The sequence below is a fragment of the Podarcis filfolensis genome (genome assembly GCF_964270895.1).
Source record: "Podarcis filfolensis genome assembly, chromosome: 4".
Lineage (NCBI taxonomy): Eukaryota > Metazoa > Chordata > Lepidosauria > Squamata > Lacertidae > Podarcis > Podarcis filfolensis.
In genome coordinates, this window is record NC_139607.1 from 9454968 (window position 1) to 9479803 (window position 24836).

Consider the following 24836-nt stretch of genomic DNA (forward strand, 5'->3'; position numbering starts at 1 on the left):
GTATGGTAACTTATGAAACTCACTACCTCTAATTGTAGTGAAGACCACTGACTAGCTTAGATGGTTTTAAAGGGGGGATTGGGCAAATTCAGAGTCAGCCTGGCCTGTGGCGATTGCTTGGCACCATCTTGCTTTTTCTATGAGGACTTTTTCTGAGGTCCCTCTACAAAGAGCTGAGCCCCAGATTTTAAAATAAAGAGGAACAAGGACATCTTGATTGTGAAGATTATCCTGGTGATTTATTTCATAATTATTCACAGCACCCAGCATGAAGTCTTGGGGTATTTTTTAATCAATCATGTTTATTAATGCTATTAATTTTCAAACATTCCCCTGAAAGACAGGATAATGTGGCTAGAAAAACACATGAGTACAAGATAGAAATTGCTGTAAACTGACAGATGAAATTAAGTAGGTTTAGATGCTGGGGCACAAATTAGGTAGCAGATATTTAACTCCCGTGTCCAAAAGTTAACTCTAGATGGTCCTTCAGCAACTATATGTGGGATCAAGTGATTATTTCAGACCCCTGATTTGTTTCGTTCATAAAACCTAAAGAGGGGATCTTTCTGAAACTTCACATGACATATTTTGGTGTTTTTTCTCCTTTTTGCCAGGCAGAGGAGGAGGAGGAAGAGACTCACAGCACAATCCCATGCTTGTCTGTTGTTGTTTAGTCGTTTAGTCGTGTCCGACTCTTCGTGACCCCATGGACCAGAGCACGCCAGGCACTCCTGTCTTCCACTGCCTCCCGCAGTTTGGTCAAACTCATGCTGGTAGCTTCGAGAACACTATCCAACCATCTTGTCCTCTGTCGTCCCCTTCTTCTTGTGCCCTCCATCTTTCCCAACATCAGGGTCTTTTCCAGGGAGTCTTCTCTTCTCATGAGGTGGCCAAAGTATTGGAGCCTCAGCTTCACGATCTGTCCTTCCAGTGAGCACTCAGGGCTGATTTCCTTCAGAATGGAGAGGTTTGATCTTCTTGCAGTCCATGGGACTCTCAAGAGTCTCCTCCAGCACCATAATTCAAAAGCATCAATTCTTCGGTGATCAGCCTTCTTTATGGTCCAGCTCTCACTTCCATACGTCACTACTGGGAAAACCATAGCTTTTACTATACGGACCTTTGTTGGCAAGGTGATGTCTCTACTTTTTAAGATGCTGTCTAGGTTTGTCATTGCTTTTCTCCCAAGAAGCAGGCGTCTTTTAATTTTGTGGCTGCTGTCACCATCTGCAGTGATCATGGAGCCCAAGAAAGTAAAATCTCTCACTGCCTCCATTTCTTCCCTTCTATTTGCCAGGAGGTGATGGGACCAGTGGCCATGATCTTTGTTTTTTTGATGTTGAGTTTCAAACCATATTTTGCGCTCTCCTCTTTCATCCTCATTAAAAGGTTATTTAATTCCTCCTCACTTTCTGCCATCAAGGTTGTGTCATCTGTCATGCTTGTCTACTCAGCAGTAAACCCCACTGAACTCTGTGAGACTTACTCCCAGGTACACGAAGGGGTGATGGACTTGTGACCCTCAATATGTTGCTAGACTACAACTCCCATAGCCCTGTGGTGATTTCCATGATACTAAAGCAACGTCAAGTGTATTAATTATAGTAATTTAAATCACTGAAATTGTAAATGCGTGTATGCATCACTATGTGTTTAAATTTGATTGATTGGTAACTGAATTCTAGAGAGTCCTCTAGCAGTTCTCATGTGAGTGACTAACGTTGGTCACACGGGAGGTGTCTCCTGAAGGAGAGACTCTCTTTTATGCAAAGCAAGATGGCTGTGTTTTAGGATCCACTGTGAACAGTGCTAAGTAGAATGGAGTGTTTCTTCTCTGCTTGAAACAAAGAGAGCAAAGCTGCAGGAGAAGGTAAAAGTGGAAATCTCTCATAGGAGCTGCAAGGCATGGCCTAAATATGATGCCGAAGGCTGAGTGCTGAGCTCTGGAAAGAAAGGAAAATACAGTTGTTTGGAAGTTAGAAGAAGAGACGGTAAACCCAAGCATGTGACTGTAAATATTATGTTTTAATTTATCTATAAGTTTCCACAAGTAAAGTTTTTGAACATTAAAGTCTGGACATTGGTTAAATTTTCAAAGAAGGCTGTGTATGTGTGTATATATATATATATATATATATATGACTTCAACAAAGTGGAACCTTTAGACATGCTTGTGATAATACTAGAAGAGAGGGGTAAATATTAAATCTAGTGGATTTAGTGTGAAACACAACATCAAAAAGAGAAGGAGCTTCTTTATATATAGCTATGGCAGCAACAAGAAGGAACAAAGACAAGACAATAATCAGTCATCATTGTGGACATTTATCTTTCTATCATCACCAGTGAACGGGTCATACCGGATTTTGAAGCATTACAAAATCTTGCAAACCTATTTGACCAGATGTTATATAGGGAGAACAAAATCAGTGGGCACATGATATGCATTAACAACTTAATAGACCGTAAAAGTATTTTTTGTCTTCTGCCTATCTGCTTGGTCTCCCCACTCTCCCGTACATCTTTGCTGTTTCTGTCTTGTCATTATCAGGAAAAGACTAGGAATCTAGCCTATGTCTGACAAGTGTTCACACTTATCAGGGCAGTGTATTTTTTCAGGAAAGCAACCAATTATATAGCATAAGGAAACTTTCAGATTGGTACTGATTATTCATTTTGTTGAGGTGCCTTGTAACATCGTTAAAAGGTCATGTTTTCTCAATTTGTACTAGTCGATGTCAACTTTTATATATTCTGCAGCTCTCTCTGGATTAAGCCAAGCTGCAGTCTGCATGCCAAATTTGAAGTCATCTATAATCCAAGTAGGCTGTGATTAAAAATTACAGTGCTGATATCCTAAACTAGATTTTAATAGCTATTGCGATAAGAAAAGTGGCCTTATTGGATTATCAGCTTTGAATTAATTTTAGCTATCCACTTCTCTCTTATAATTGTTTCTCTCAAGCCTGAACATCCTACTTCCTCTTCAAATTCCAGAGAATCTAATGAACATTAGGAGAAAATAAATAATTGCGTAAAAGCTTTTAAAGTTAAGCAATTGCTCTGAACTAATTAAAGCTTCGTGCAGTACCATGTTAAAGAAAGGCATTTAGCCAACATGGAAATTAAAAATTGCCATGCCTACCCTGTATTATGTAAGTCTTATGCATTTAATAATAATATTAAGCATATATAAGGAGCATTTTGAGTATGCAAAGCACTACATATAGCTTGAGTGATGCTTATAACAGCCCCATAATGTGGCTGGTACTGTGGTCTAAACCACTGAGCCTCTTGGGCGGTGGTTCGAATCCCTATGACAGGGTGAGCTCCCATTGCTCTGTCCTAGCTCCTGCCAACCTAGCCGTTTGAAAGCCAGCACTAGTAGATAAATAGGTACCGCTGCGGTGGAAAGGTAAACGGCATTTCCGTGCACTCTGGTTTCCGTCACGGTGTTCAGTTGTGCCAGAAGCGGTTTAGTCATGCTGGCCACATGTCCAGGAAAGCTGTCTGTGGACAAATGCCGGCTCCCTCGGCCTGAAAGTGAGATGAGCGCTGCATCCCCATAGTCATCTTTGACTGAACTTAACCGTCCAAGGGTCCTTTACCTTTACCTTAATAGGTCAACATAATTATCTTTTCCCATCTTCTGTGTTGCAGATGCTAGAGCGTGGAGGGATAGCTGTTTGTTTTAGACTACCAAGTGAGTTCACAGCCAAGGTTAGATTTGTACCAGAGGGTTCCAGGCACCTGAGTCTCTTTGGTATACCAACTCTTAAATGCAACACCACATGCTGTAGACTGAGGACTCAGCTACATATATTGGCAAAGAAAAAGTGTTTTACGGTCATATCTTGGGTTACAGAAGCTTCGGATTGTGCGATTTTGGGTTGCACACTGCACCGAACCCAGAAGTACCGGAACGGATTACTTTCGGGTTTCGGTGCTTGCGCATGCGCAGAAGCACTAAATTGTTTTTTGCGCATGCGCAGAACTGCCACCTCGTGACCCACGCATGTGCAGATGCGCGGGTTGCAAATGCTGTGGGTTGCGAATGTGCCTCCCGCACAGATCAAGTTCACAACCCAAGTGTCCACTGTATATGAGTTGTTTATGCATTCTAACACGATGACACCAGAGGGCGCTGCGGAGTTCTGTTTTTGCCAACCCGATTTCTCATACAAACTTTGCAATGCATTTAACCGAAACGCTTCTTTGATGTGTCTAGTTCCAGCCTGTTTCACTGTTCATACCTGTAGGTGAGAAGGTAGCTCACGATCAACTGGTAGATCTCTAGAAGATTTGCAATACACCCTCCAGGGTCTCTCACTCCAAATTATTTAACAATACCAACAACTAAAAGGATCCCTCACTTTACACACACATTGTTGTTGTTGTTTAGTTGTGTCCGACTCTTCGTGACCCCATGGACCAGAGCATGCCAGGCACTCCTGTCTTCCACTGCCTCCCGCAGTTTGGTCAAACTCATGCTGGTAGCTTCGAGAACACTGTCCAACCATCTTGTCCTCTGTCATCCCCTTCTCCTTGTGCCCTCCATCTTTCCCAACATCAGGGTCTTTTCCAGGGAGTCTTCTCTTCTCATGAGGTGGCCAAAGTATTGGAGCCTCAGCTTCAGGATCTGTCCTTCCAGTGAGCACGCAGGGCTGATTTCCTTCAGAATGGATCGGTTTGATCTTCTTGCAGTCCATGGGACTCTCAAGAGTCTCCTCCAGCACCATAATGCCCCTTCCGAGAGTCAGGAGGAGGGGGGGTTGCGGGATCACGGACCACCCACTCTCACTCCCGCGAGGCTGGCGCCAGCCTCGCGGGAGACAGGGAATCCCCAACTTCATCCCCTGTCGCGCCAGCCAATCGGCTGGCGGCAGGGGCGGGCCTTAGTGAGGGCACTTAAGGTCGGGGCAGCCCCGTGCTCGCCCCTTTTGGCTCCAGAGACGACGAGGTTTGCTTCCTAGACCTCGTGGTTCGGATTTTCAGCGCTCGGATCAGCCGTGGCGGATTGCAAGCAACCGGCCGCTCAGCAGCTGAGTTTTGGATCGCCGGCTACCGCACTCCAGCGGCGTCCCGGATCGTCGTGCCGGCAGCCGGTCGGTGGATTACAAGCAATCGGGCGCTTATCAACTGAGCTGTGGCAGCGGAAGGGCTTGCCTTCAGCCTCTCGGCAGCCCGCCATCAATCCGCCGCTCTTCAGCTGAGCTGTAGCTAAGAAAAGGAATTGCCTGCAGCCTCTCAGCGGCCGCTCGTCAGCTGGGACGCGACAGCGGATCGGAGCGACATCACCCCTCTACAGCTTCCTGCTGGCCGTTCTTTGCCCGAGGAGGAGGACAGCAGACGACCACACTAGCCTTACTGCGTCCCGGGATCCATCGGTTTCCTCGCTCTACCGCCTCGCCTCACACAGGTTTTCCTAAGGGGCCCCGCAGCGCCACATTCTAACACTCAGCAGGCGGCAGCCCAGGCACGGGGGGGCTCCGCAGGGGAGGCGGCAAGGGAGTCGGGGGTGCTAAAGGCTCCACCTGGCCGGGAGGGAGCCGACGGGGTACGAAATTAAAGGGATCGTGGTATTTCGCTACGAAGGGGGAGTTCTCTTGCTTTGCTGCAGCGGTACATTTTTGTTGTCATCCAGGGGACGGTTGGCGCAGGAATCACAAACCGGGTGCTTAATTCTGGTCCATTTAAGGGCTTGCTCTCAGTTATCGGGTAACAATTGTTGCTTTTGTTGCTTGCCTATTTTCGGAATTTAAAGAGACCCTGTTGCTAAGCGACGGGACACCTCCGGCGGCCATTTGCTTCTGACCACGTGGTCCTTGTCGGCCGCCATTTTGCCATAGGCAGCCTAGCCTGGGAATCACCGCATACAGGGCCGAGCGGGCCCCCTTGTGGTAGCTCAACGGCATAGCAGCTCTTGTAAAGCATTTGTGGGGCACACTGGTTTAAATTTTCTGTATTATTTCAGGTTTATAGCACACAATCTAGCTAGGTTTTGGGTCCAACTGCCCTCTCTGCATCTTATAATTGGAGTTAAGTTTATTTGTTAGTCCTGCACAGGGCAGATTAAAGGTCATCTGGTGGTTTAGGGCTATTCCTAATAATTAAATACTGCTTCGTTCGTGGCTCTTCCAGCCTTGCCCTTTTCCGGCTTGCTCTTGCCATAGCAACGCCTGGGTGTCTGGCCCCCAAGTTTACTATTGCTGCGAACTGGTTCATTTGTTACCATATATAATTTAATAAATATAAAACAATTAGTAAATTTATACGACATAAACAATTAAATAAATATTTAGATAAGTAAAAAAAAAAAAAAAAAAAAAAAAGGAGAAGAAGTAAATAAATAATAATAAAAAAGAGATAAATAAATAAATAAATAAATAAGTAAATAAATAAGTAAATAAATAATAACCCAAATAAATAAATAAACAAACAAACAAATAGAGAAATAAATAAATACATATATAAATACTAAACAAAATAAATAAATAAATAAATAAACAAAAAAAAAAAAAAAAAAAAAAAGAAAAGAAAGTCTTTCGATTTGCCTACTGTCTTGATTTGCCTCGTGCCCACCGCGTTAAACTGGCCATGGAGGGCAACAACAACCCACAACAATCTCAGTGTGGCAATGTCCTAATGCCAACAGGCCCTTGTAACCCGCAGGCCTTGGCCCAGCTATTTTCCGCGCTGCAATCATTCTACGCGCAATGCAGGGCACCGATTGCTCCCTCCCCGAACATCGTCGAGGTGTCGCAGGATTGCATACCAGATACCCCCCCCAGCCAACAGGGTCAGGATGGTCCCTCCACTAGTGCAGCCATCGCGGTTGAGCAGGCCCCCAACAGGCCACGGACGCGATTACAAACTGCTAGAACCCAAAAATCTAAGTCAGGTCCACAGAAAGGCAAGGCACCAGCCAAAAAACCTAGGTCGTGTCCACAAAAGGCCAGGCCAGCGGTGGCCTCAACATCGGCCCCGCGCCAGGAGGCGATTGACGTTCCCAGTGTTTTCCAGGATAACCCTGGGCAACCAAGCACCTCGGAGGAGTCATCATCCGAGGAGGAGCTGCCCCCTCAGGAGGTGGCCGCTGCCACCGACTCGGCCCCCCGTGACGATGCGCATCGGGGGGGAAAGCGGAAGGCGAAGAAGAAGCATCGGGCGAAGAAAAGCAAGAAGAGGGACTCTTCGGACTCCGAGGAGGAAACAGGTACCTCTTCCTCTGATGGGGATAGTGACGCTCCTATGGAGACTTATTGGGGGGAGGGGGAGGACATTGGAGCCCCCCAGTGGGTGCATGAACGGAGGGCCAACTCGCATAGGAAGACATTTAATGGCACGCTTGATTGGAAGGATGGGGCCCTGGTCCCAGACGTAAAAGTCTCGACCAACGCTGCTACTGACTTTATTCTGGGGAACCACCTCTCTAAGAGGAAGAGGAACAAGATATTGAATGGTAATTACGTGGATATGTTTTCCTTGCTGCCTCCAGCCCAGGTCAAGGGTAAAGGGGAAAAAATCAAGTACTATGGGAAAAGGAGATACAGGGTACCCCGAGTAGAGCGAACGTTTGATAATTGGCTTAATGGCTATCAAGTGTTTATGGCTGTGGTGTCAAGTTGTTATCCTAAGAGGGGCGCGCACCTTGTGTCCTACCTGGCACATGTCAGGAGGGCTCGGGAGATGGCAGGAGAGGAAGCTGCTCTGGCGTACGATGAGGACTTCAGGAGGAACGCCTCGCTGCTGTCTTCAACTCGGTGGGACCAGAAGGATAACAATTGCTGGTTTGACCATGTGGGGCCCAATATCGAGAAGAAAACCGCCCAACAGCCAAAATCCGGTAAGGTGGAGACCCAGCGCCGTAGACAGTGCTGGGACTTCAACAAGGGTACCTGTCAGCGCGTTACCTGTAAGTACCTACACGAATGCGAAAGGTGCTTAGGCAGCCACCCAGCATTTAACTGTTTCAAGGGAAGGCAGCAGCCCTTTCGGGGGGGTAGGGGTCACCTCTCCCGGGGAAACAGGGGTGGTTCTGCCGGACCTACGGCCCCAGCCCAAGGGCCAGCCGGGGCTCGTTACTAACTTCTCCCTTGGTCTCGCGTGCTCTCCGATAAAACTGGAGCCCTTGAGAGCACTGTTGAAGTTCTATCCAAATAGACAGGCGGCTCACCAATTGGACGAAGGGTTTTCTGTAGGTTTTAGAATTCCGGTTGCTTTTACCCCCAATTCCAGTTGCCCCCCTAACCAGAAATCGGTCTTAGAAAGGCCCGACATTGCGCTTAAAAAGATACAAAAGGAGATAATAGCCGGCAGGGTAGCCGGTCCATTTGCATATCTCCCCTCTGGGTATTGTCCCTAAGAAGGCCCCAGGAGAATTTAGAATGATTCACAACCTGTCCTATCCTAAAGGAACATCGGTAAATGACGCCATTCCCCAGGAGTTGTGTACAGTGAAGTATTCATCGTTCGATCAGGCTGTAAGGTTAGTTCGGAGCTTTGGCAGGGGGGCCTTTATGGCAAAATGCGACATTGAGTCAGCATTCCGCCTACTCCCGGTACATCCAGAGGACTACCGTTGGTTGGGTTTCAAATTCCAAGGAGCTTTCTACATTGACAAGGCAATGCCCATGGGTTGTTCTGTTGCCTGTGCTGCGTTCGAGACCTTCAGCACATTCCTGGAATGGGCCCTTAAGTTTAGAACTGGCTCCTTGGGGGTGGGTCATTATCTCGATGATTTTATTTTGATCGCTAGTGTTGAGGAGGAGTGCAGGTCGCTCCTCCTGGCTTTTGAGTCCTTGGCGTGGGATTTGGGGGTCCCCCTGGCAGGCGAGAAGACCGAAGGCCCGGTCACCTCCATGACCTATCTGGGCATCGAACTTGACACCGTGGCTCAAACCTCGCGCTTACCAGCCGAGAAATTGGTGGCTCTTAGAGAGCTTATCGGCCAGATGCTGCCTTTAAAGAAGGTCACCCTGAGGCAAATTCAATCCCTCCTGGGGCACCTTAACTTTGCCTGCCGTGTGGTATCCCCCGGCCGTCCTTTCTGTGGCCGCCTGGCAAAGTTGTCCAGGGGTTTGCCAATGCCCCATCATAGGGTACGCCTCTCCAAGGCAGTAAAGGCGGACCTCAGGGTCTGGTTACAATTCCTGGAGAGCTTCAATGGCATTTCGCTTTGGCAGGATAGTCTGGCACTGCAGTCAGATTTTCAGGTACACTCGGATGCTGCTGGGTCCTTGGGTTTCGGGGTGTACTTCAGGGGCCAGTGGTGCGCGCAGCACTGGCCCCCCTCCTGGCAAGGCAAACCTATACTTCGGGACTTGACATTTTTGGAATTCTTTCCCATCGTAGTTGCGATACACTTATGGGAAGACCAATTTAAAAACCATAGGGTCTGTTTCTGGACGGATAATCTAGCAGTGGTGTCAGTTTTGAATAAACAGTCATCACGCTCACCCAGAGTAGCGTCCCTTCTTCGGTACTTTGTCCTTGCCTGCTTGCGGCTGAACCTCCACGCTTCAGCCAAGTTCGTCCCTGGTATTGATAATAACATCGCGGATGCTCTATCTCGTTTCCAGATGGAACGCTTTCGCTCATTGGCGCCGGATGCGCAGCTGCAGCCGCAACCATTCCCGGAGCACCTCTGGAATATTGGCAACGAGAAGCAATAAAGGGAGTATTGTCTGCGTTAGCGCCTTCTACCCTGAGATCTTATAATAAGGCGTGGCTAGACTTCACGTCCTTCCGCATCAAAAGGGGCGGTTCAAGCCCGGCAAGCCACCATCTAAGTCAGAAGTCATTGAGTATATGGTCCACCTTAGAGACCTTGGCCGGGCCCCCAAAACCCTCAATATTCATTCGGCCGCTATATCCTTCTTTTCAAAAACTTTATTTTCCACCGATCCCTGTTCGCATTTCGTGGTGCGGAAGATGCTGGAGGGCTGGCGAAAATCCAGGCCGCAAGGCCAGGACACGAGACGGCCCATAACCTTAGACATACTCACCAGAATCCGTAGTAAGCTGAGGACATTGTGCTGGTCAAAATACGAAGCCAGGTTATTTTCAGCGGCCTTTTCGTTCGCGTTTTTTGGCGCCCTACGCATAAGCGAGGTGGTCTGTGAGGACCGCATGGCTCCTAAAGGATTATTGTTGGAGGACGTGACTGTGGACGGGGCGCAGGTGATGTTAAAGATCCGTAGCTCGAAGACTGATCAGCTTCGTAGGGGCGCGTTCGTTCGCCTGCAAGCAACGCAAAGGGCAGGCCCTTGCCCAGTAAAGGATGCCAAAAAATACCTGTTCCTAAGACCGAACTCTAGTGGCCCCTTCTTCGTTCATTCTGACGGTTCAGCCCTCTCAAAACAACAGTTCACGAGGGTCATGCGCAAGGCCCTGGCTGCCATTGGGCTTCCTCAGGAGGAGTACGCTGCGCACTCCTTTCGCATTGGGGCAGCAACCACCGCCGCACATATGGGTTTACCAGCCGAAAGAATTATGGATATGGGGCGATGGAAATCTAACGCTTACCGGGGTTACATACGAAACCCCTTCTAAAATTCCCTCAGCTTGCACCTCCTCAGCTTGCCCCCTGGCTCTTCTTCTGATCTGCTTTTCTGATTCTTTCATTTCAGGTACTGGCGTGGTTCGTCTGTGGATCCTCGGCCACAGCATCGTTTATTGGGCTAGACAGCGTGCTGAACAAAGGGGCTGGGATAAGGAGTTGCAGCTGCCCAGCTGGGTCAAACTATCATGGATTTCTAGGAGGGGTATGCGTTGGGAAGAGTTTTTCCCAGCTGTATCCAAGAAGATAGCGGCTGAAGGACCACCTAGCGCCTTGGTCATCCAGCTGGGCGAGAACGACCTGGCGTATAGGAAAGGGGTGGACTTGATGTGGAACATGATAAATGACTTGGAGAGGTTGAGGGCGGACCATGAGAGCATTACAATACTGTGGTCATCCCTGCTGGAAAGGCGTTGTTGGCGGGATGCAGAGAAACCCGTGGCAGTGAATAAGGCTAGGAGGATTGTGGAGCGCACGGTGGCGCGCAGAGTAGCCGCATGGGGCGGCCGCGTTATTCAGCACCCGCGCATACGGTTCGACGCGGAAGCGCTGTATCGTTGGGATGGCGTGCATCTATCGGATGCTGGCAATGACATTTGGTTGGCTGACATTTTTCAAGGCGTGAGGGATTGGTTACAGGTCTGAGGGTATTGGCGGCGAGCCGGCTTGCGGCTCGGTGGCGGTAGGCATTGGCCGGGGTATTGTCATGCAGATGTGGTTGGGGGGGAGGTACGCCATCACCTCCCCCAATGCTTGAAGGGTAGTTCGTTAAAGGACTCCGAGGGGCGACGCCTCGTCCGAAACCTACGGAGGCTAGGGCCTAAAGCGCGCCCCCGAGCGGTAACCCCTCGGGGAGCGCCTAGGGATATGCATCTCGGGTGGCTCCCCCTGTTGGTGTTTAACCCTTCCCGGTTAGACCGGGTAGTCGGTTAGGGGCCAATGCCTATGCCAATACCCTTTCTTTCCTGTAATCAATAAAGTTGTGGCCATTTTCGCCCATTAAACTATAACTCTGTCTCCGTTGTCTTCATTTACTCCACTCGTGGGTGGGGAGGGAATAGCCACGCAATGCCCCTTCCGAGAGTCAGGAGGAGGGGGGGTTGCGGGATCACGGACCACCCACTCTCACTCCCGCGAGGCTGGCGCCAGCCTCGCGGGAGACAGGGAATCCCCAACTTCATCCCCTGTCGCGCCAGCCAATCGGCTGGCGGCAGGGGCGGGCCTTAGTGAGGGCACTTAAGGTCGGGGCAGCCCCGTGCTCGCCCCTTTTGGCTCCAGAGACGACGAGGTTTCCCACCCTCCCGCCCTCTAGGTTTTCCCATGATCTTGCTATGGGCTTCGGCTGGTCGCCGCAAGGGGCCTGGTAGGAGTTTTTCCATTTGGCTAATTGGCTTGTTTTCCGCCACTTGGTTTTTTCGCCTACCTCGTAGCAAATCGTCACAACTTCTTTGGTTTTGGCGGTAGGCATTGGCCGGGGTATTGTCATGCAGATGTGGTTGGGGGGGAGGTACGCCATCACCTCCCCCAATGCTTGAAGGGTAGTTCGTTAAAGGACTCCGAGGGGCGACGCCTCGTCCGAAACCTACGGAGGCTAGGGCCTAAAGCGCGCCCCCGAGCGGTAACCCCTCGGGGAGCGCCTAGGGATATGCATCTCGGGTGGCTCCCCCTGTTGGTGTTTAACCCTTCCCGGTTAGACCGGGTAGTCGGTTAGGGGCCAATGCCTATGCCAATACCCTTTCTTTCCTGTAATCAATAAAGTTGTGGCCATTTTCGCCCATTAAACTATAACTCTGTCTCCGTTGTCTTCATTTACTCCACTCGTGGGTGGGGAGGGAATAGCCACGCAATTCAAAAGCATCAATTCTTCGACGATCAGCCTTCTTTATGGTCCAGCTCTCACTTCCATACATCACTACTGGGAAAACCATAGCTTTCAGTATACGGACCTTTGTTGGCAAGGTGATGTCTCTACTTTTTAAGATGCTGTCTAGGTTTGTCATTGCACACATTAGGCTACTCTAATGGAGGAAGAATAACAAGGAACATGGTTTGTGTGGAAGGACGATGAGTTCAGGTCTGGTACTGAAAACAAAATCCTAGGCTGAGAGTGAACTGGAAGCATAAATCAAAGTGTATGTTTTTGCTCCCACAGCCACTATTTGGCACCTGGTTGGTTGATGCTCCTGAAGGCTCTAGTAAACCTATTCCCCAAAGCGGACCCCAAGCAAAAGTCTGCCTTTGCCCACTGTAGATGGTGGCTTCTGGTAGGGCAGAATTTGCAGCAGATACGTATACTGTTGCTTCAGAATCAGGGATGACACAAGGCATTCTGAAGCAGATCTCTTGTTGCCATTGATCTCATGCTGCTTCTCCTGCTTTTACTACTTCTACCCCAAATGCTCTTAGGAGCCATTTCTCCCGATAGTCCCTGGTACCCTGTCACCAGCTTGCCCACTCCCAGTCAAAATGCAGCAGCAAGGAGAGGACCTCATGATCTTTCTCAATGACATATTATTTCATGCAGAAGTTTTTTTCCCTGAGATATGTACAACTTCTTAAAATATGAAGTTTTTCAAATACTGTTTACAACCTTAAATCAAATTTCCCAGTGAGTTTATATTAAAAAGAGAGAAAAGAATCAAAATGGAAATAGTATAAGGCTGTTACGGTAAAATCTGGGTGCGAGGCTGCTCTGCCACCCAGCTCGTCGGACTAAGTCCGCGGGTCCCTGCGGAGGAAAATGAGCGCAGCCGGAGACAGGAGCAAGATGCAGAAGATCCAAGTTTATTGCGCAACAGGTTCAAGGCGAGATTGAACCCAGAGGATGGGGTGACATGAACTTTTAAAACTTCCCTTCATGCCCCAGAATACAATGCAAAATCATCATCAATACATCACGGTTACATCATGAATACATTAAGAAGAGGTTGGGTTACACAGGTTACATCATGAATACATTAAGGAGAGGTTGGGTTACACAGGATTAACATATGGAGGATGGAGGGGGGAATATGCAGAGCTGGAGATATGCACAGATAAGTACATCCTGAGTACCGGTGATGAAAGGACAATAGTCCAGGCATGCATAGTCTGTCACCTGGCACTGCCCGGAGGAAAGGCTTGGCAGAGTGATTTGACAGGATTAGGGTCTTCCTGAGTGTACGTGACACCTCGCTTGAGGGATTATGGAGGACAGAGGAGGTGTCATGGAGTCCTAGAGAAATGGAGTATTGGCACCGAAAGCAAGAAAATTGGTGCTTGTGTAACAGTGGGGGGGCTGAAGGGTCCATGTAGGGTCGGGTGCCCTTGAGGTCATCGCCTCGGATCCTCTGGTGACCGGCGGAAGGGGTGAAGAAGACATGCCCCCCCTTTCCGTATCAAAGGCACAAGAACTAAAAGGCAGAACCTGACCTTAAAAGCAAGATAAAATCAACCAGCAGAAGGACTAAAATAAAATGGAACAGAACAAAAAATAAATAAAAGCGCCCTGCCAATGCAAACTCCAATGCATTGTCTCATTGCAGGAGGAGGGGGATGAGTCTGAGAGTGTAGATTACAACAACGCTTCAACACAGTGCAGTCCTTTTCTCCCTGCACTGCAGATTGGGCGAAGAAGGGAGAGAGTCATGTAGTAGCAAACACAGATCTGCAATGTAGCCCAGTGTTACCGCTGTGCTGCAAGCTGAGAGCTGCATGGCTGCATGTGGGTGTCGCGTCCAGACGGTATCACAATCGTCTCCATTATCAGATGGGGGCTGAGAGTGATATGACAGTTCTCTAATAAAGGTTTAAGACTGCCACCTACTTGATCTTTACTGGTAAGATGAAACGGCGTAGATCAACAGCACAGTAAATCATTCAAATAGCAGCAGCTTATTGCGATTTTTCACTCCCTAAGCAATAACAAATGTGGGGAAAATATAATTAAAATTAAACTGAAAGCTCAGAAGTTTGGGGAATGTAAACCATCCATTAGGTGGTATAAATCTAGGAGGCAGGGAGGTGAACAGATATTTCTTATAATTAACTTATACCCCCCCCCACCCATTCTTCAGTTTGTGAAGGGTGCTGGGAATTGTAGTTCTGTGTAGGGGAAGCTACACTTCCCATGATTCTTTGGGGTGGGTTTGCTTTAACTGAATGGTGTGTGTGCTGCCTCTGTGTCCAGCTATTGGAAGTTGCATTTATTAGCTTGCAACTTCTTGTTATTTTTCCTCTATTCTACACTTCCAGTGCAATCCTGTGCATAGCTATGCAGAAGTCAGTCTCACTGAGTCCAATGGAAATGCAAGGGGATATAGGATTGCAGCCTTCTTGTGTCAGGATTTACTTCTATTAATGTAACAGAAACCAATCTATATCTAGGTTCTGTCCTGCTAACTCTGCATATCATGGCTTCCTTTTCTTGGCTCTGCCCAAGGACCCAGAATTTCAAAATCCATGGTTAGCAGCCTCCTGGAAGTTTGGCTTCAGGAAGTGTGATTCCTACGTTCTTCCATCTGGGTCTTGTCACATTCTCTCTAGTATAATTATCTCCCTACTTTGCATGAAACCCAGAAGCAACAATGGAGAAAACATAAGTCTTTTGCTCTTCCTTTATCATCATCACTTCAGATGAACATTTTAAGTAATTGTTATTCTTTTAAAGGGATGTATTGATTTTTACTAATGTACAGAAACATGATGAGCTAATCCTTCGAAAGCTACCTAAGAATATTTCATTGTAAAGAACTCCTCTAAAATCATCTCAGAATAGAGTTGTGTGGTGTCTTTGAATATGACTGATTAGATGTCCTTTAAACTTCCTTCAAATATTATGAGCAACAAGCTCTTGTTTAATTTAGACCCATCAAATACAGATCCATGGAAAGAAAAGAGATAAATGCAGTTTCATGTTCAGTAGCTCTCATGCCAACTCCCCAAGTCACTTAGAAACTCTGATCCTCTGGGATAACCAGACTCATATAATCAACATGCTTAAGTCTAATTAATGCATGAAAGGGTTAAGACCGCAGAGTAAGCTGTCCTGCCAGGCTTAGTCTAGGTCACTCTCCCTCACCTTGGGTAATCAAGCCTATTGTTGTACCTCAGTCTACCTGACTCAGTGTGTAAAGAGGTGTGTTGCTCCAGCTTAGCCGCTTGACTCTCGCAAACCATTCTTGTGTTCCTATACCAATATTTTAAGAACTTTCACCACTTTGGAACTGAACTAAGCTTTACTGCCTGTGCAACTTTTCCAACTGATGAATGAAAAGCACATGAACCTGGCCTTTGAAGAGTGTGTAAGTAAACAGATTGTTTACTAAACTTACTAGGCTGGATCTAGAAAAAGTAAAAGTTGGGCTTTTTTGTGGGCACTGATTTTAATGAGACTGGCTTAAAAGTAAGATGTTTAGAATTAAGGTCCTCTGGCTCAGTTTTCTGATTATGCCGAAATTTGGTTACAGCAATTCTCATAAATACAAAGTAACATTCGGACAACACTGTCCTGCTCCTTCTTTTAAAAAAGCAAAACAAAAGTGTTCAATATTCTGTCATATACTAAAAATAGCCCTGGAAGAAGAAATGTTATTAAATATCCTGAAGAATAAACATGAAACCAGTCCAAAGTATTTTGCTTGGATTTAGTCCACCTGAAGTCTTTTATTTCCCCCCTAGGCCTAGCTTATGCCAAAATTTTCTGTCAGGTTCTCTCTCTGAATTTTTATGACTTCCTTATATTATTCAGTCAGTTAAGTTGACAAATACAGACACTCATTTCTTTGCCAGTTCAGCACTTTTCTGGATACTGTACTCGTACTGGAATAGTCTTCTAAATTCCAGAGTCGTATTACAGGAGGAGGAAAACTGAGCCAATGTGTGTTATTCGAATGAAAATATTAGGTCCCTATCCAGCTTTACTTGTTCACAACTAGACATACATGACTGCCGGTAGCCCCAGACACCCATTCACATGCAGTGGTGCATTAAGCCAGTTCAATGGGGCCTGAATGAGTATTACTACGGTGTAGACAGGGAGATTGATCTAAATCCAGTTCTGCAGCACATGTCTACACACAGATTTCTCTCCAGAATTAGCCAAAATAATGCTGAACAGATTTTTACTTATTTAAGGTATTCCAATTTCTATCGCACCTCATTGCCAAATGGCCTTGAGGCAGCTCACAAGACTCCAAACAATAAAAAATGTAAACAAGCAGCAATGAAGGACTTTTAGATTAGCGGAGGGCAAACTAAATAAATGTAGAGCTAATCAGCTAAAATAGCAGAGAGGCACTTAAAAGTATTAAAGACGTGAGAGAACAGGACAGGCTTTACCTGACACCTGAAATACGTATGTCTCTGCAGGGAGTTTTGCAGTTTAGATGCACCCACAAAATGGCCTTTTATCTAATTGTTACGCACCTGTCCAGCCATGCACATTAGGGGGAAGGCTTATGAGAATCTCAATTTCAACTGGGAAAGCTGACAACAAGTTGGGTTCTGGTAGTAAAGAAAAGGTAATTGGCTTACCAGAATGTGCATTATTTCTGGAGATCCCATTACCTTTGCAGAGGTTTCTAGGCATTGGGGCCAGAGAATTACGCAATTGCCCGGGAGCCTGACACGGATCAGATCATTCTCATCACAGGTTTCCAGATGACTACTTGGCAGAAACAATAGTCGGGAGGGGGCAATCCCCACCATGTAGGCTGCCATTGATTTTCTCTTATGTTGTGTCATGAGTAATGTAGCTTCTGCAGATTGTTCTTCTGGGTTTCGCACGTGTCTATTAAAAAGCAGAGTTAAAAGTGAGAGTGTAGCTTTGATAGATGCTACATCTTTGTGGAACGCGGGTGGTGCTGTGGTCTAAACCACAGAGCCTAGGGCTTGCTGATCAGAAGGTCGGCAGTTCGAATCCCCGCAATGGGGTGGGCTCCTGTTGCTCAGTCTCAGCTCCTGCCAACCTAGCAGTTCGGAAGCATGTCAAGTGCAAGTAGATAAATAGGTACCACTCTGGCGGGAAGGTAAACGGCGTTTTCGTGCACTGCTCTGGTTTTGCCAGAAGTGGCTTAGTCATGCTGGCCACATGTCCCAGAAAAACTGTCTGCGGACAAACATCCCTTGCCCTGTAAAGCAAAATGAGCACCGCAACCCCAGAGTTGATCGTGACTGGACTTAACCTTTTTTAAAAAAAAATATTTGGAGTGTGTTTAGAACTGTTGTATTTGACTTGTTACAGAAGATCTCCAGCCTAACTCTAATAGAGACTTATGGTCACCTTTCTAGATGGAAAAAACAGGGAGAAAATAGCTAAGGCTAAATCCTGATAACTGGAACACTGAGCTTCACACACACACACACACACACACACACACACACACACACACACACACATTTATATATGATGTACTGGCCATTACTAGGGTGTGCTTATGAGTGTTGACTAGTGAGCTGTCCAAGTTTGTTCTTTATGTCCTTTCTGAGCATCATAAGGCGTGGTGTAGCATACTCTAGAATACAGTAAGTTTCCAAAAAAATAAAAATAAAATTCTAAGCTATGACCCAAAGCACATTTACTTACAACAAGACAGTTCCAGCCAGAGCACTGGTGCTTGTTTTCAAACCAGTAAATCTAGGATTGGAGGAGTCAATGCATCAACGTTTTCATGTTCAGCTAGTTTGCTGCTTTGTGTGTCATAAATATAAGCCAGAAAGGTGAAGACCAACGTCGTCTGCCTTTAGAGCATCAGCATGAAAGGTTCCATACAAGATTGAAAAATCTGTGAGTAACAGGAAGTCTGTCAAATCTACACACTACACAAACACACGTTTTAGTGAGGGGAAAATAGTTTGCAAATTGTATTATTATTATATTATTATTATTATTATTATTATTATTATTATTATTATTATTATTCTACTGGGCTTTGATGACATTTATGCTGAAAACAAACATGATTCAACCTGTATATCTACCAAGCCAGTCTATATTTTACTGAAAGAAGGGTGGAGAGCATTTGTTCGGGTCCCATCTGGAAGAAATAAAAAGGCCATTCTTAGATTCCCTGTGGCATCTATTCACAACAATGTACATGAACTCTAGCTGTGCACCTGCGAGCTGCTTAGTCCGTTTCCATACTGGGGCTGGGGTGGGGACTATGAGAGTCCAGTAAGACTTCTTTCTGCATCTCAGTTCTGGGAATACTCAAAATCCTTAAGGAAGCATGGGGGGGGTTAGTTTTTCATTATATAAACACACCCCTTCCATTTAGAAGGCATGCATTTTCAATAATCAAAATTGCAGTCCTAAGCAACCCTTCTAAGAGAGTAAGTTTGAGGGATGTACTTTAAGGGAACAGATTCAGGGCTGCCTGGAATGCAGCAATTTTCAGTAAAGGGGGTGTTCTAGCATGTGGCAGCAATAACAGCAAACAGCCCTATGGCACCTTAAAGACTAACAAATTTATCATGGCCTAAGCTTTGCTGGACTAGAGTGCACTTCGTCAAATGCACTAATGAATACATTTGTTGGTCTTTAAGGTGCCACAGGAAGGGACGCGGGTGGCGCTGTGGGTAAACCACAGAGCCTAGGACGGGGTGAGCTCCCGTTGCTCGGTCCCTGCTCCTGCCAACCTAGCAGTTCAAAAGCACGTCAAAGTGCAAGTAGATAAATAGGTACCGCTCCAGTGGGAAGGTAAATGGCGTTTCCGTGTGCTGCTCTGGTTCACCGGAAGCAGCTTAGTCATGCTGGCCACATGACCCGGAAGCTGTACGCCAGCTCCCTCGGCCAATAAAGCGAGATGAGCGCCGCAACCCCAGAGTCGGCCACGACTGGACCTAATGGTCAGGGGTCCCTTTACCTTTACCTTTAAGCTTTGCTGGACTAGAGTGCACTTCATCAAATACACTAATGAATACATTTGTTGGTCTTTAAGGTGCCACAGGACTCCTCGTGTAGTAGCTTTTCTTGATCAGAGATTATCTGTGCCACATCTAGACCTGGGGACACTGGCAGAGGAAGAGGGGGGTGGGAGGAGCGCATCGCCCCAGGACCACAATCCCGGTGGGATGCCATCACGGTTCCCCCCCCACGCTCAGCACCATGCCCCCAGGACGCACGCCCCGCCCCCAAAGACGCATGCCACGCCCCTGTGGGCGACACGCCATGCCCCTGGAATGCGTGCCACACCCATGGGCAGTGCGCCATGCCCCTGAGATACGCACCACGCCCCCGAGATATGTGCCACGCCCCCAGGACACCCACCACCCACACCCAGTGCCTGCTCTCTGCCCCCAGTGCCAGAGCATGAAGCTCCGCCACTGCCTGGGGAAGCAGACAGATGCCTCTGCCAACAAACTGGAACAGTGTGGCCACTCATTGGAAGGTTTCGCCATTTCCAGTGGCTGTGCTGATCATGGTTTCTAGGTTACCCTGCTGGGGAAAGGCAGTGCAATGCGGGTAATTTAACAAGGGGCATCCTGCAGGGTCCCATAAAGCAAACACGGATTCCCCTCCAAGTTTCTTCTCTCTCACACTCACGCATTCAGTGCAAGTGGTTAAGTCAGAGCTTTCCTTTGAGGAATTACAGGGAGAAGAAATACCCAGACTGTATAGAAATTGATTCATGTATGTGGCAAGAATGTTACATTTAAAGTAGATGAGTAAATGAGCAAATTAAGATAATTTGGAATACGCAGAAAATATAAACAAATCAAGGAACCGCAGAAAGAGGGGGCAATGTTCGAAATGTTAAAATGATTCTAAAACTTTTGAAATGTATGAATTTGAAAATCATTTTTTACAAAGTCATAGCTTTCTAAAATGTGTGTCGTGAGACATTAGTGTGTCGGCTGCAGTGGGCAGGTGTGTCCCATCGCTTCTTCTGGGGCTGGAAAGGGGTCAGCAACCTAAGGCCCAAGGGCCAGTAGCGGCTCACAAGGCATGTCTAACCAGCCCATGGTGACCCCTGCCGCTCCCCCACCCCGCCGCCTGCTCTTACTGGTGCGGCACGGGGACCAGCTTCTGGGTTGATGGTGCCTGTGCACATGGGCACTCCTCTGACTCGGATGTGCGGTGGAAATAGCGTGTGCACACACGTGCGGGACGGAGAAGCGCCTGTGCGCATGCACACACACTATTTCTGGTGCACTTCCAGGTCGGAGAAGCACCGGAAATAGCATGGGCGCTCCTCTGACTCGGAAGAGCACGCATGCACACACACTCTGGCCCATCCTCCGATGGACGGAGCGTCGACCAGCCCATCCTCAGATAAGGTTGCTGACCTCTGGGTTAGTTTAACCTCCAGTTTGCTAGTAAAACTGAATTACTGTGGCATGAACTGATGCATGTCTAAAATGTGTGTCACCAACATGAAATGTTTGGAAAGCTCTGGGTTAAGTATATCAGTTTTAACTTTGCTACAAGGAGGGAGGCAATCTACCCAGCAGCAGCCAGCAATGGTGCCCCACCTATGCTGCCTCACTGGTTGTTACTGGGTTTTTCCCAGAGAGAGCACTAAAGGCCTTTGAGGATGGCTTTAAAAACTGCCAAAATGAGGAACATCTCTCTCTCTCTCTCTGAATTTTCAGAGGCAAACAGGCAAAGCATTTAATTTCAAATTGAGACTCAGTGCCTAATATGCTGGTTTCACTCTTGCATTGGCTATGGCTGGTTCTGTTGGGGAAGAAGTAATTTTATTTGTTTTGTGAATTTGTTATTTGAATTATTAGCTGCCTTCAAGCACAGGGCATTAAGGCGTTAAAGTGTCTGAATGCCACATACAAAAGGCTTCACTCTGTAGTTTTTTAAGCAGCATGTATGCCCAGATCTGCGGTAACGATGCCAAACGGAATGAGTAATAATTTCATTCCTTGAATTCTGAGGCACGAAACGACAGATTAAATGCACACAATAAAATTCTGCCCTCCCCGCAAAGATTCAGTGGTTTGTTGTTCTTTGCTACAACTGGGCCCTGCGATGGGTTGTGGGTTGTTGTTGTTTTTTAAATGCAATTTGTCTTAGAATAGATAGGCTCTGTTTAAAACCAGGAAAGTTGAAAGCTTCCAGGCACTGCCTGATAGCCCCTTTTTCAATTGCTCACCTTCTCTATAGCTGAGTGAACACTTAAGGAAGTTGAATAGCATTGCAGCCTGTCTGGGACATGAAGGAATGCGGGAGGAGGATAATCACAGCATCATCAACCCAATTCTCCAAGGTAGCTGCCCAATAATGCTGTTCTAATTGAATAACTTATCCATAGCTATTTCCCCGGGGAGAGCCTCCAGGTTAAAGCTCTGTATGGAGGCAGATGGTGCAGAATGCACAATGAAACCTGTAATTTTCTCTCACCACTGGGCATGTTAACAGAGATTTGTTTTCTCTCCCTCCTTTAATATTTTAACCATTTTCCCCAAATTATTATGTGCCAAGGATGCAGAGATGAGGAGACTCGTGATAAATTACAGTCTGCTCAAGACACGACCCACAACTCTCTGCTAAGCAGTAATTGTTGATGTAAGCATCTGCCAGGTGTGTGTGAGTGTGTGTATAAATGAAAATAACCCAATTAATAGCAAGTGCCACCATTTTGAAGCAAACTCATACAAACTACCAAGCCTGACAGTTTCGCTCAGGAGTCACAGAGACACGACTCAGATACCACAGGCAAATGACCAAGTTCAGCTATTGAGAATGAGGGTGCTACTAAAAATATTTTTCTTTGCACAGCATGTGACTAAATTTTACATAGATCCTATTACGTATATAATTGTTGCAATGCAGAAGCTTATATTTAGTAAGAAGTTCTAAAGCACCTCAGGTAACTGTGTGTAACAGGAAACCACCTCAGAAACATGGTCAGTTGTGGTGGGACACTATAGGGCTATGGTTTTCTTGTATTAGCTTCTTGTGGTTTTCATTTCAACAGTATTGTATTTTGTCTCAGACCCTCCAAGTGTCCCTATTTTCCAGGGACGTCCCTGATTTGGAGAAGCCGTCCCGGTTTCTGATTTGATCCCGGAATGGCCCACTTTTCCTTAGGATGTCCCTATTTTCATTGGAGAAATGTTGCGGGGTATGGAGTTTTCAGATCCCCAAGCCGTCTGAAGGCAATCCTGTATAGGGAAGTTTTTTTAAAAAAAAAATGTTTAGTGTTTTATTATGTTTTTGTATATGTTGGAAGTTGCCCAGAGTGGCTGAGGCAACCCAGTAAGATGTGTGGGGTATATATAGTGAAATTATCATTATGGAATGGGGCATCCCTATTTTCATCGGAGAAATGTTGGCGGGTATCTGTCTGTTACTTCTTGTGGGCTCAGCCTTGTTTGGTATCTGTACTCTCATTTCATGATGTTTTGTTTTCTAACTATATATTTATGTATTTTTTAAAAAAACATATCTCTCTCTTTCTGTCTCTGGATCCTATATAGTAGGATACTTCCTTCTTGTGTATGGATCATGCCCTCAAATATGGCACATGAGAATGACTTTACCACCAGTACGTATTCTCCCAGTGCATTAGTATTAGTAAAAAAAAATCCTCACTGCCAATCTTCAGATATCCAAAACTGTAATACCCATGCACAAGAGAAAGGTATTGACAGAAATACTAAAAATGTAAGGGGTGAAACCTGTGGGGCAGGGTGTGTACGTAACAGCATTTTGAGAACTAAACATGCTCAGTGACTCACTTTGAGTGCTATTGGGGATGGGAAAGAAAATTGAAGTGAGGAGGAACAGAGCGGGTCATCCTGAGAGAGAACTCGGCAGGCTGGCTGGACATGAGCACTTCATGCTGCAATTTTTGCTGCACCTCCCACTTACACTTCTTAAAAATCCTTCCTACTGGTGTACAGCCTGTGCTGTCCTGAGGGTTCAAGGCAGGTGACACAAAAGTTAGGTCTTGTTCTTGATCTTGAAAGACACCCAGTGACTTTCATGTTGCTTTCAAAGTGCATACCTACAGTACATATTATAGGGTTTCCATATTCCCGAGATTTTGAGTTTCCTTAAAAAAAAAAGTCTTCTGAATTTTACTTTATATGGCAACCCTAACATTCTATTTCAATTGCTTTGGTTTAGCAGTCACTCCATCTCAGCAGTGAAACGCATTTCTTTGAGGGAGACAGAACTCTCTAAAAGCAATTCTCAGCACCTTCGCCAACTACAATTCCCAGAATTCTCTGGAGGAAGCCATTATAGCTGATCTAGTGGGAGAATGCGGATTAAAATGAAAATATTGATGCAATCCATCCAAATGAACTCTCATTGACTTTAGTGAGAGAGGGGGGGTTAAGCAGGTGCTTAGCTTCCCCTCTGGAACAAATGCGATTTAAAATGGGATAACCTTTGGCTCGGTTGCACCCTATTTGAATCCAGCTTTTTGACAAAACAGTCTCTGTGGATTTCAAATCCAGTGGTTATTGTTGTTTCCCCTTAATCTCTACCACGAGAAATATGTGCCATACAGCTGCATACATCTACCTAGATAGGATGGAAAGCTCTCCTGAGTTTGACTTCTAAATGACAGGTCACAGCCGTGTTTTCTTTCCTTTTGTTCTTCAACCTGTAATACAATCAGCAGCGGCAGCAGCAGCAAATGCAGCTGAAAGGCATAGCCGCCTCGGAAGGCGAGGCACGCAGAGGCAGCCTGTCAGCAGCCTAACAATATGACAGATGACAGACCCACAGGCAAATCTGGGATTGCCAGCAGATCAGCCCGGAAGTCAGCCAATGAGCCAGATGCAGCTACTGCAAAGATGATATCCTCATTTTAGCATCTGGGCTCTGCGTGTCCTCAGCTCTGACCCCAATGGCTAGAAACAAATGAGAAAAGGTCCAGTGATGTCAAAATATTCTCTCTTCCAGGGGTTTGTGGACTTATTAAGATTTCACCCTTTGGTTTCTCTACTGACAGGAGCGAATCTGTTGACATCTAGGTAGCTGCAGAGCTATCCCCAAGGAGTGAATTCAGCAGGTGATTCGCTACAGGTAAGCTAGGGCATTTTCGCCTGCCAGGCTCCCGCCTGCGTCTTATGCTAATGCGGGAGAGAAGGTGAAGGAAAGGCATCTGTGAGGCGGATGAATCATCTGTCCAGTGCCAGCTTTACACTTGGGTTTCACAAACCAAACTGGAGAAAATAAACTGCCTGGTAGAACCCTGTGTGTGAAAACACCTTTCAAATTGACCAGGAGGCAATGCTAACACAACACATAACGTGATGCCAGATGGGACCCGCTCTATGCTAAAACTGATTTACTTATCAAACACACAGCACTCCTCAAACATGC

The 24836-nt window shown here is 46.5% G+C and overlaps 1 long non-coding RNA gene across 1 annotated transcript in view; it reads right to left on the reverse strand.

Moving 5' to 3' along the window:
* Window positions 1-14038: 14038 nt before the first annotated feature.
* Window positions 14039-24836, reverse strand: part of LOC310761326 — a 129467-nt gene continuing 118669 nt past the window's right edge. The window contains exon 3 of the long non-coding RNA XR_014547385.1: window positions 14039-14457. This is a non-coding gene — a long non-coding RNA (uncharacterized lncRNA). The remainder of the gene's footprint in view (window positions 14458-24836) is intronic.